The following is a 12051-nucleotide window of genomic DNA, read 5'->3' on the forward strand; positions in this document are numbered from 1 at the left end:
ATTCTTTTTTATCATTAATTGTTTCAGCAACTTTGTAAAAAAATCAGTTGCCTGTGTACATGTCAGTCTATTCCTGGACTCTCAACCAAACCATTAAATATATGTCTGTTTAGGCTAGTTCCACATAGAACACTATGGAATGTAACTGTTGAAAGGAGTTATCCTTCACTTGCTTCCAAACATATAGGGAACCATTCGACAACTTGACAACTTAGCCTACGTATGATGTTTACTATATACAATTTGTAAATGTCCTTTCCCAGAATGTGCTTATGTTATATTGCTAGTTTGATGACAGTTTTAGTACGACAAATGATTATTAAATTTTGTTAAATTTAATGTTTTATATGATTTGATGATGATATGCTTCCCCCTTCTATTATATTGATTGATTGACAAATGATACGCCAACTTGTTGTTTCTGGAATGAATAATACCTAGTAACCATGCACTAACCTTTTCATGTATTGCTGGATTTACTAAAATTTGTTAAAGTATTCTGTGTCTATATTAATAAGCAAAATTTCTGTTTTTCTTTGTTGTGATTTTATGAACAATCCTTATCTAATTTTTGATTAGGTTTAGTTGGACTCATAAAATGAGAAAGACAATGTTCTTTCCTCTAGTCTCTGAAACAGTTTGCATAAGATTAATATTAATTCTTCTTAAATATTTGATAAGAATCTTCAGTGAAATCATCTGAGTATAATTTTCTTTGAGGGAAAGTTTTTGATTATGTATTCTATTTCTTTATTAATTATAAGGCTAGTCAGTTTTCTCTTTTTGTGCTAGTATTAGTAAGCTAGGATTTTTATGGAATCTATGTGTTAGAATTAAATTATCTCAATTTATTGCCATCAAAATGTTCATAATATCCTTTAACTATTGTTTTACTACTAGTGCATTCTGTAATTAGGTATTTTATTACATCCTAGATGCTGATAATTTGTGTTGCTTTGTACCCCTACTCCTCAGTGCTACAAGGGGCTCATAAATTTTATTATGTTTTTCAAAGAACTAACACTTGGATTTATTATCTTTTTAAAATAACAAGATTTTTTTCTATTTTATTTCTTCCTACTATTATCTTTATTTTGTCCTGTATTTACCCACTTTGTGCTTAATTTACTTTTCTTTTATTTTTTAGCTTCATAATGTGAAAGGTTAGATCAGTGATTTTAAACTTTCCTCAACCAATATTGATATTTAAAGCTATAATTTGTTTCTAAGCACAGTTCTAAAAATTAGTCCTTTTAATTTTCTGATGCATGGGTTATTTAAGTGTGCTACTTCAAAATATTAGGAGATTTCTCAAATGTCTTTGGTTATTGGTTTCTCATTTAATTCCACTGTGGTCACAAAACAACTCTGAAGATGTTCAATCCTATGGCATTTGAAAATAATATATATGCTGTAATTGTTTTGTATGTTGCCAGCACATGCCTATCAGTGTGTCTTACTGTGGTGGCTTCCAAGTTAGTAAAATGGCACTCATGCCCTTATAAAAAACACTATGCCATGAATGACCAATTGATGAGGAGTGATATTGCATTCTCCATTCAACATCTGTCCCGAAGCACAACACTGCCAGTGATAAGATAATGTCCATACACCTTCAGGAAGACCATTTAATACAACCATTCATAATATGGAAGGAATACTGTGTTAGGCCAGGTTGACGAAAGAAACAAATCCAAGGACACTCAGAAATGTATGAGAAAGTGCTTTATATGAAAGAGTATTGGACATTTTTTTGAGTATTGGATATTAAGAAAACATCCCAACCCAGTCCAGATCAAGTCCATCAGTCTGATATTAGCCCAGAAGTCCAATTCTAGTCCATAAATCCCTCTTCAGACTCATGCAGTCACATGCTGTGATGCAAAATGCAAGAAGATCACAGGCTGGTGGGTGCAAAGTGACAGCCTTCCAGCATGGCTCCACATAGCTTGTCAACAGGAAGGTGAAGCAGAGAGAGTGTGTGGCCCACCTCCAGGGAGAAAGAAAGGAAGTTTTCAGTATCCTCATGAGAATGCCAGACTCACCAGGAAGCATCATCAGGCTGTGACTTGATTGACAGGCTAGATTCCACCTCTAGACTTATTTATCAAGCTGACATGAAATTACATAACCACCAAAATACAAAGTCACTGTACAAAAATAATTGGTTGACATTCAATCCTTTCAAGAAGTAGCATATGATCAAGAATTGATATTATTGGAAGAAGTCCTATCTGCACCGAAGGCACTTACAGAAAACAAGGCTCCAGGAATTGATGAAATACCAATTGAAATATTTCAACAAATCAATGCAGAGTTGGAGGTGCTCATTTGCTTGCCAAAAAATCTGAAAGACAGCTACCTGGGTAGCCAATTGGAAGAGATCTATGTTTGTGCCCATAGAGCATCTTTGGCTATTATGTTCTATACATCATAACTACATCAAATTATTCAATTTACTGTTTTTTCCCCCCTATTTTCCTTCTCATTTATTGGCAGAGATGACAGTGCTAAAATCAGCAATGGTTGTGAAATTTCCTATTTCTATCTCAATTTCTGTCTGTGTTTTTTGATTTATGAAACTCCACTAAGAGCTTTGCATAATCTGATCCTTTGATTAATGAGAAACTCGCTTTTGGTTTCACTTTATTGGAGTCGACTTTATTTGAATCTGATATCAGTAGAGGCACTACTCTTATGCTAACAGTGTATGATTTTTTTCATCTCTGTGTGTGTGTGTTTAAGATCAAATAAAGTTAACTCTTGCTTTTTCATCCATTCTAGGTATATGTGCTTTTGAATGGAATTATTTCACCCCCTCAATTGTTTGCTGGATAGTTGGCTATGAAGTCTGTATTCATACTACTATTTGTTTACTAGTTTTCTTAGCTTAGTTTTCCTGTCCTTCCTTCCTTGCCCTTATTTGAATTACTGTAGTATATTGGGTTTTGAAATTTAGTTTCTTTGATTTACAACTATATCTCTTTATAGATTAATTTTTAGAGATTTCCCATGCGATTGACATATGTAATTAAATCATAATAAATCTATGTACACCAATAGTTTCACTAATATCTTGATTTATAGTTTATGCATTAATATTTATGTCAATATTATTAGTTAATATTTTACCCCTTTACATAATGTTGAGAGTCTTGCATCAAAAAATTCCATTTATTCTCAGCATTAACGAGAGTTTTGCTATTATATGTTTCAAACTTAACTATTCAATGGCTCTTACAATAAACAGCCTGTCTTTTTTTTCACAATCATATAAAATCATTGCCTTTCAAAGCAATTAATAGAACAAAGAGTTTACCATTTCTGATATTTATGCATTCCCGTCAATCTAGCTTAACATCTAGAGTTAGTTATTTCCCTACAGCCCAAGGAACTTCCTTTAGCACTTTTTAAGTGCATGCTGATTGAAATCCATATACTTTGTTTCCTTTACCTAAAAAAATGTCCTTGTTTTACCCACCATTTTTAAAAGTAATTTTATTGACATAGAATTCACAAATCATACAATTCAACTGTTCAGTCATCTGAAGAAGAGTTGGGCAATCATCCCCACAATCTGCTTTAGAACATTTTCTTCTTTCTTGTACTCACTGCTGTTAGCTCTCCATTTCCCCCACCTCCCTGCCCTAACCCTAGGAAAATATTAATCCAGTTGCCACCTATCCCGAATTCCCTACATAGAAGAACATAAAAAACAAAGACCAAAAAATCAAAAAAGGCCCAGCAACAATGACCAAATTAAACAGTGGAAAACCTCAAGTGAAAAGAAAACAGAAAATAATTTAAAACTGAAATATATTTAAAATCGGTCAAATGGGAGACCAAAGATCATTACATTTCAGCCTAACTACAGTTTCTAAAACCTCTTTACTATATTTTGTCTGATGGCAAGGCTCTTCACATCCCTAAATTATGATCGAAGGGGACTCTCCAGAAACTCAATCCATACAAGGACCCTACAGATGAATTTTTGGCTTTTGCTAATATCCATAGCTTTGTACAAACCATCACCCTCGGTTTTTTTAGGGTGTTTTTTAATTGAATACAGAAGTTTAGTTTGCTAGAAATTTTTCCTTTTTCCTTTCACAATTTTAACTATATTGTCACATTGTCTCCTGGCCTCATTTCTTTTTTTTAAAATCTTTTTATTAGGGGCTCATACAACTCTTATCACAATCCATGCATACATCAATTGTGTAAAGCGCATTTGTACATTCATTGCCCTCATCATTCTCAAAATATTTGCTCTCCACTTAAGCCCCTGGCATCAGCTCCTCATTTTTTGGCCTCAGTTCTTTCCAATGAAAAGTAGTGTGCGTGCTTTTTAAAAATCTCGGTCCCTCTGTGTGTATAGTGTCTTTTTAGTCAGGTTGTTTTACAGTTTGTATTCTGCCTTGCCTTAGCAGTTTGACTATGAAGTACCTAGGCGTATTTATTTGTACTTGATGGGGCAGTGGTTGAGTTTTTGGCTGCCACCTTCAAAATTGGCGGCTAGAACCCACCTGCAATTCTGCAAGAAAAAGATGTGGCAGTTTGCTTCCGAAGTAAAGACTTGAAATCCCTGTTGGGCCCTTTGTGTTACAGGGTCACTCGCCACACGGGATCAATGTGTCTGCTGAGAAAATCATCAGAGAAGCTGGACTGTATGAAGAAGAACGTGGCGACAGGATTGGAGGAGACTGATGGACAAGCTGATACGCAGATGGCATAAGTGTGCTTGCATGCTGGAAGTGAGGAGGACTGGAAGCACTTGCTGATGAAGATCAAGGATTGTAGCCTTTCAAGGTGGATCACGACTCAATGTAAAGAAGACCAAAAGCCTCACCACTGGACCAACAGATGGAGAGAAGTTTGCGGTTGTCAAGATTCTGTCTTACTTGGATTTACAGTGAATGCTCACGGAGCAACCGTCACGAAATAAACGCGACCCATTGCGTGAGGAAAATCTGCTGCAAAATATCTCTTTGGACGTAGAGCATTGCAAACAAGCATTTTATTTTGAGGACTTAAGTGCACCTGACCGCAGCCATGGTATTCTCCAGTGCCATCTTTTTTTTTTTTTTAAAGAGAAGGAATCCTGGTGGCACTGTGAGCTAAGCATTGCATTGCTAATTATTTGAACAAAGCCGCTGCTGCTCTGAGGGACAAAGATGAGGTTGTCTCCTCCCATAAGGATTTACAGCTCTGAAACCTTATATAGGATTGTTATGGGTCTGAAATAACTCCGTGCCAATGGATTGCTGTAGCATTGATTTCAAGAGTATTGATGTTTTTTATTCTGGCAAGCCATTAAATGATTGTCAGAGACTTTTTTTTCCTGTTTATCTTGGTGTTTCTCTTTGTAGGGGTAGGTTATCAAGAGAGACCAGTCCCAGGAGAAGGACATCATGTTTGGTAAAAGTAAAAGACAGTTGAAAAAGAGAAAGACCCTCAAACTAGATGGGTTGATACAGCGACTGCAACAATGGGCCCAAGCATAGGAACAAGTGTGGGACTGGGCAGTGTAGGTTACTATGGGTACTGACTTGATGGCACTGAACCACGTTATGTTAGTTTTCAACTGAGTTCTAATTTATGACCCCTACTCACATTCATTACCACCGAAGTTTTGGTCTTTCAATGCCATCATATGGATTTTGGAGGTATTCAGTCTGGTCTTTCAACTCTCTCTAGGCCAGAACTGGAACATCTCCCAGCCTTAGCCAACATCTGTTTAAGCTCTCAGCTTGTGACAAGCGAACTCTCCTAGGCTTCGTGGAACCCTCATTTGGCACAATTACAGCTCATCCCTCAGCCAAGGACTCACAGTGAATCCCCACTCAGACATAAGAGGCCGCCTGTCTGAAGAACTCCTCATGTTTTAGTACTCTGATTCAACAATTTTATTTTCTTCAGCAGACCAGAACTCTGAGCTCCACCTTAGTCAGTTATTCCATTGCTTCCCTTAGGAAACTTCACCCTGTGCTGCAGCACAGAAAGGCAAAGGTATAGAGGACTTGTCTTGTATACTTTTCTTCTCTCCAGCATCACAGGACTGCCCATTGTGCAGTGCTTAAAACAATATCCTCATAAAATATGTCAGTTTTAGATTAATTCTGATAGGATGACTGTCCCAATATTAGTTGCTCTACCATAGCTGGAAATGGAAATTTAATTTAACTTTGGGGGGGGTTGTTGATAATCAAGTAACTTCGATTACCATTTCCATATTTTAGTGGTCAGTGGTCTATGCATAGGGCTTTGGGGGCACATTGGTTAAAATGCTGCTAACCGAAAAGCCCATGGTATGAACTCACAATCCACCAGCTGCTCCAAAGACTAAAGATGTGGCAATCTCCTTCTGTAAAGGCAATAACCTTGGAACCCATATGTGCAGGCCTACTCTGTTAGAATTGACTCACAGCAATGGATTTGATTGGGGGGGGGGGCGATCTATTTATAGAATGCTAAAACTGCTTCTCCTGCTTTGGGATTCTTATAAAACTTAAAAAAAGAAAACCACTTGTTTTTCATGGTTCCAATTCACAGTGACCTTGTATGTATCAGAGTAGAACTGGGCTGCAGGATTTTCAGGAGCTATGATCTTTCAGAAGATCGCCAAGACTGTCTTCCAAGGTACCTCTGGGTGAACTTGAACTATAAACTCTCATTTAGCAGCTGGGAGTGCTAACCATTTGTACCACCCAGGGGCTCATAGCATTTTTAAATTTTTCTAGAAATTATTTGCTTTCTGTCAGTTTTTCAAGGTTGGTGGCTTAAAGCAGTTTATAATGGTCTTTTCACTGTTGAAGCCTTGGCTTTGTTTATAAGTAAGTATCCATGTGATGGCTCTCTTTCAATCTTCATGTTATTTGAATCTGTCTTTCATCTTTATTGATCCCACTTCCAAGTGCTTTTCCTAGCTTATTAATATTTTCAAAAACTCAAACTCTCTTGTAATTATCTAATGGTAAATGTTCTCTTCATTTTAAAAAAAGGTCCATCCTCCTGTCTACTTCAGGGCACCGTTTCTTACTACTTCCCACTCAAATCTCATGCTCTGCTGACTCTATAGGTATTTCTCATGGTTTTGAATCAGCCCCATTTTGGTTCTGTTGCATTTTGAGAGTTGAGTCTGTGCAGAAGACCAGAACCATGGTCAGAAACTGGAGCTTAGATCCCTGCTTCAAAAATACGTATATGTATTTTTCCCTCAGCAAACGTTTTCTTGTAAAACAGCTTTAGAGTTGTAGAAAGCTAGTACAGAAAGCTCCCCTCTGCCCCACACCTGGTTTCCCCCTATTATCATCTTTTCTTATATAGTGCCTTCTTTACAACTAATGAACCTATGCAAACTGAAACTCACTGCCATTTAGTTGATTACAACTCATAGTGACCTTCTAGGACAGTGTAGATCTGGCCTATTGAGTTTCCAAGACTTTAACTCTTTATAGATGTAGACAGTCTCATCATTCTCCTGTGGACAGTTGGAGGATTTGAACCTCTGATTTTATTTTTAACAGCTCAATGCCAGAGCTCCTCAACTTGTGTGTGTGTTGTGTATCTTATATTGATATGTTAACTAAAGTGCAGATCTTGCCCAGATGTCCTCTGTTTTCTCAGAAAGTATATATCTTTGTTCTGGTCTAGGATCCAATGCAGAATATCACATTGCATTTACTGCTCAGATCTCTATAGGTTCTTTTTGGCTGCACTAATTTTTCAGCTTCTCTTTGTTTTTTCTTATGATCTTGATAGCTATTGAGTAGAACTGGTTGAGTATTTTAAAATCTTTCCATCTATTGTGATTTGCCTGATCTTTTTCTTTCTTTCTTTCTTTTTTTCTTATGACGAAACAGATGTTATAGGTCTGGGGGAGGAAGACCACAGTAATAGGATATAATTCTTCGTGTACCTTATCAAGGGCACAAGATCTCAAGATGACTTACTACTGCTGATTTTACCGTGATTACATGATTGAGGTTATGTTTGCTATGCTTCTCCCTCTTTCCATTCTGTGCTCTATTAGGAGGAAGTCACTATGCACAGGTCACACTTAGGGACTGGGAGTTTTTGTTTGTGGTAGTTATATAATTTCAGACCAACTTGATATATAAAATTGTAGGGGCAGAGTCTAGCTTGTCAAGGCTGTGGTCTGATGGTGACTCCTTGAGCACACGATCTCCTCATAAGGAAGGTTCTAGGAACCTCCCCTTCTCTCTCTGCCTTCACCTTCCTGCTATGGAGTCACTAGGAGAGCTGACAGGGCCACCCCCAATGGATTCCCGTGAGTTTGCACCCACCAGCCAGTGATGGTCCTGCATTTTGCATCATTGCATGTGGCTTCATGAGTCTGAAGATGGACTTTTGGACGAGTATCAGACTTATGGACTAGTATTGGACATGTGGATTTGAGTTGAACTGGCCTGGGATATTTTCTTGATGTATATATAATGACCTCTTCATATAAAGCTTTCTTACACATGCACTTGAATGTCACTGAATTTGTTTCCCTAGTCAGCCTGGCCTAACACAATGCTCCACCTCCTTACAACTGGAGGGTCTACAAAGAATATTCAGAATTCCTCAACAGGTGATTTTTTTCTATTTCTCCCCTTACTTTTTTTATTCAGATGTGCCTTTATATTAGTAAGGACTCATGGATCTTTGTTTCCCACTTGGGATTTAATACAATACTACTTCATTTATTCCCTTACTCACATTGTTCCAGCCTTGGCTATAGAAAAGTCTTTCAGTTGGTGCAGGTGGTCCCTTGGACCCAGTTTCCATTCCATGTTCTATCACCCTTTTGCTGCTGGAGCTTACTGATTTCTTAAATATTGCTTTCCCATACTGGTTTAGTAAATATTGAACTCCTAAATGATGTTCTATATCAAGCCTGCTTTGATCCTGTACAAGGACTTGCTGTTTTAATTTTAAACACTTGTGCCTTTACTCTAATAATTTCCATCCAATCACTAGTCCATGTTGCTGATATTGTTCCTTTAAACATTCACTTGTGTCTGAGGTCAAATTTGATTTTTATAACTACGCAGACTAATTGTCTTTTACCTTATAAAACCTCTGTGATCCAATAAATGAGCTCACATTAGAATGAGAACTGGGAAGTCAGGTTTCTCCCACCACAGCTATTATATAATTTGGTTATTCATCACACTTAAATTACCTTCTTCTTCTAATGTTTTAGTTACATATTTTCTTAATATTTTACATGAAAGTCACTGCAAAAATGGGGAAATAATGATATTATAAATTTTTAGATTTTATATGAAGGTCTCATTACCTAAATTATAAAATTGTAGGAGCTATTTTTTTACAGATAAAAGGATTATCATTTTACAATGCATTATTACAATGTATCAAACCCAGTAATGAAGCAGCTGTCAAACATTTGAAATTCTATTTTAAAAATCTCAAGTCTAACTTTATTTTATCTAAGCAGGTTTTAACATTTAAAACTGTTATATGATTTCACTCTATTTTGTGTTTCACTGGCATCTACTGCCATCCATTTATTAAGAAACTTAAGTATAACATTTCATTGATACCCGTTTTCTCAGATGAAATGAAGAACACAGCCAGATGAAAGAATAAGAACGTAGAAAGTTCATAATTTCACTTCTCCTTCAAACCTTAAAAAAAATTGTAAGAATGTAGGCAACACATTAGCAAACTGAAATCTTCCCCCCACTGCCTTCTTTCATATATATTTTGGAAAATTTTCTACGTATTTATTTTAATTCATTTATATTTTTAAATTTTATTTTATTGCGGATTCTTGTAGCTCTTATCACAGTCCATACATATACCCGTTGTGTCAGGCTTATCTATATATATGCTTCTATCATCTTTGTTCAAAACTTTTTCTTTCTACTTGAACCCTTGGTATCTGCTCTTATTTTTTTCCCCTCCCTCCCTAATGAACCCTTGAAAATTTATAAATTATTATTATTTTTCATGTCTTACACCGATCACTGTCTCCCTTCACCTACGTGTCTGCTGTCTGTACCCTTAGGAGAGGGGCATATGTCGGTCATTGTTATCAGTTGCCCCTTACTACTCCTCCTACTCTTACCCTCCTAGTTTCGTTACTTCCCTTATTGGTCCTGAGAGGGTTATCTGTCCTGGATTCCCTGTGCTGTGAGCTCTTTTCTGTACCAGTGTATAGTCTAGCCAGCTTTGTAAGGTAGATTTGGGGTGTGATATTGGGGCTAGAGAAAGCATTAAAAATGTAGAGGAAAGTTGTGTGTTTCTTCAGTGCTATACAGCACCCTGACTGTCTCGTCTCTTCCTTGTGGCCCTTCTGAGAAGGGTTGTCCAATTGACTGCTGATGGGCCTGGGGTCTCTACCATGTCCTCCCTTTTATTCATGTCTATATGATTTTTTTGGTTTTGTTTTGGGCCTTTGATGCCTGATGCCTGATACCTGATCCCATCGAAACCTCATGATGATCACACAGGCAGGTGTGCTTCTTCTATGTGGGCTTTGTTGCTTCTCAGCTAGATGACCACTTGTTTATCTTCAAGCCTTTAGGACCCCAGATGCTATATCTTTTGATAGCCAGGCACCATCAGCTTTCTTCACCCCATTTGCTTATGTACCCATTTTGTCTTCAGAGATCTTTTCAGGGAAGATGAGCATCACAGAGTGCTGGGTTAGAAGAACAAAGTGTTCTTTCATTGAGGGAGTACTTCAGTGAAGGTCCTATGGCCATCTGCTACTCTAATACTTTATAAAGAAATATATGTAAATACATTTATATATAATGATAGGGGAATAGATCTATGTACATATACTGAATTAGTTTATTTTTAACAGTTTCACTGACATACAATTCACATGTAATACATTTTAATCATTAAATATCATTCATAAGACTTGTGCAACTACTTACCTGGCAGGGGAGACACCATGATCAGGAAGGTGGTTTTCCCAGGGCGAGGCTCACCCATTGCACTGCAGGTGTGCTGACCCCCACCATTTCCCCAAATGCAGGAAACGTGACTGTATAATTTGTGGTAGCGGGGAACTGTGTCCATGCTTTCCCCTGGGGAAAAAAAAAAAAGATGTGTGCAACCACCACCACAATCGATTTCAAGACTTTGTTTTCTTTTTCATTGTCCAGCTTTCGGATGCTTATGAGGTGAATGAAATTACCATTGCTTGGGTCAGGTCTACCTTAGTCCTCAAATTGACACCTTTTCTCTTTAAAACTTTGCAAAAGTCTTCTGCAGCAGTTTTTCCTAATGCACTAGGTTCTTTGATTTATTGGTGACTACTTCTATGAATTTTAATTGTTGATTTAGATAAAATTAAATAATTGACAACTTCATTAGTTTCTCCATTTATCATGCTCTTCTATATATTCCAGTTGTAAGGACATGTTTAAAAATTGATTTCCTACAGTATTCTTAAAACACAGTTTAGGCACATGAACATAATTTTTCCAGAGTGTTGCAATACATATCCTTGGTTGGGAGCCATTACTAGATTCTGACCCCAAGTAAATGATTCTTCACATTTCTTGTTCGATTTATAAAATGCCACTATGCATCAATGCCAGGAAATTGTATTGGTATTGCCACTCACAGCGGCGATGACAGATCCTTCTTCAGATGACAGGGAAAGTTTGAGTTGTGAAAATGCTTAGGTAAGAAAAATCAAATGAATGAAGTGTTGAAATCCCTCCTTTCAAATTGCCCAATTGCAATAATTCTTTCATGATGAAATACCATTTTTCAACAATGGCAAGCATCCATTCTTATTTCTCCTTGCCTTCCAATGGTGTACACACACATTAATATGGAATTCACAGCAGTTATACTTGGAAGCTGAGGGACATTTTTTCAATAATAGAAAATGTGTGAAATGTGATCCTTATTGTTTACATTGGCCACCAGAGTGATATGGACTGACTGCTTTAATATTTTAAAATAGGTTTGTGTTCGTAAGAAGACATAAATTTGTAAAATTGAAAGAATTAATCAGCTTAATTTAAATTCAAGCACGTGTTGAGTTTAAGTCTATGT

General features: G+C 36.9%; 1 non-coding gene across 1 annotated transcript; it reads left to right on the forward strand.

The window, feature by feature from the left end:
• The first annotated feature begins 10908 nt into the window (after positions 1-10908).
• Positions 10909-11072, forward strand: LOC115869086. Its single transcript, XR_004045991.1, has one exon. It is a non-coding gene; the product is annotated as a U1 spliceosomal RNA (small nuclear RNA).
• Positions 11073-12051: the final 979 nt, after the last annotated feature.

The sequence above is a fragment of the Echinops telfairi genome, unplaced genomic scaffold (assembly GCF_000313985.2).
Source record: "Echinops telfairi isolate 266 unplaced genomic scaffold, ASM31398v2 ScPeMD7_20;HRSCAF=75, whole genome shotgun sequence".
Classification (NCBI taxonomy): domain Eukaryota; kingdom Metazoa; phylum Chordata; class Mammalia; order Afrosoricida; family Tenrecidae; genus Echinops; species Echinops telfairi.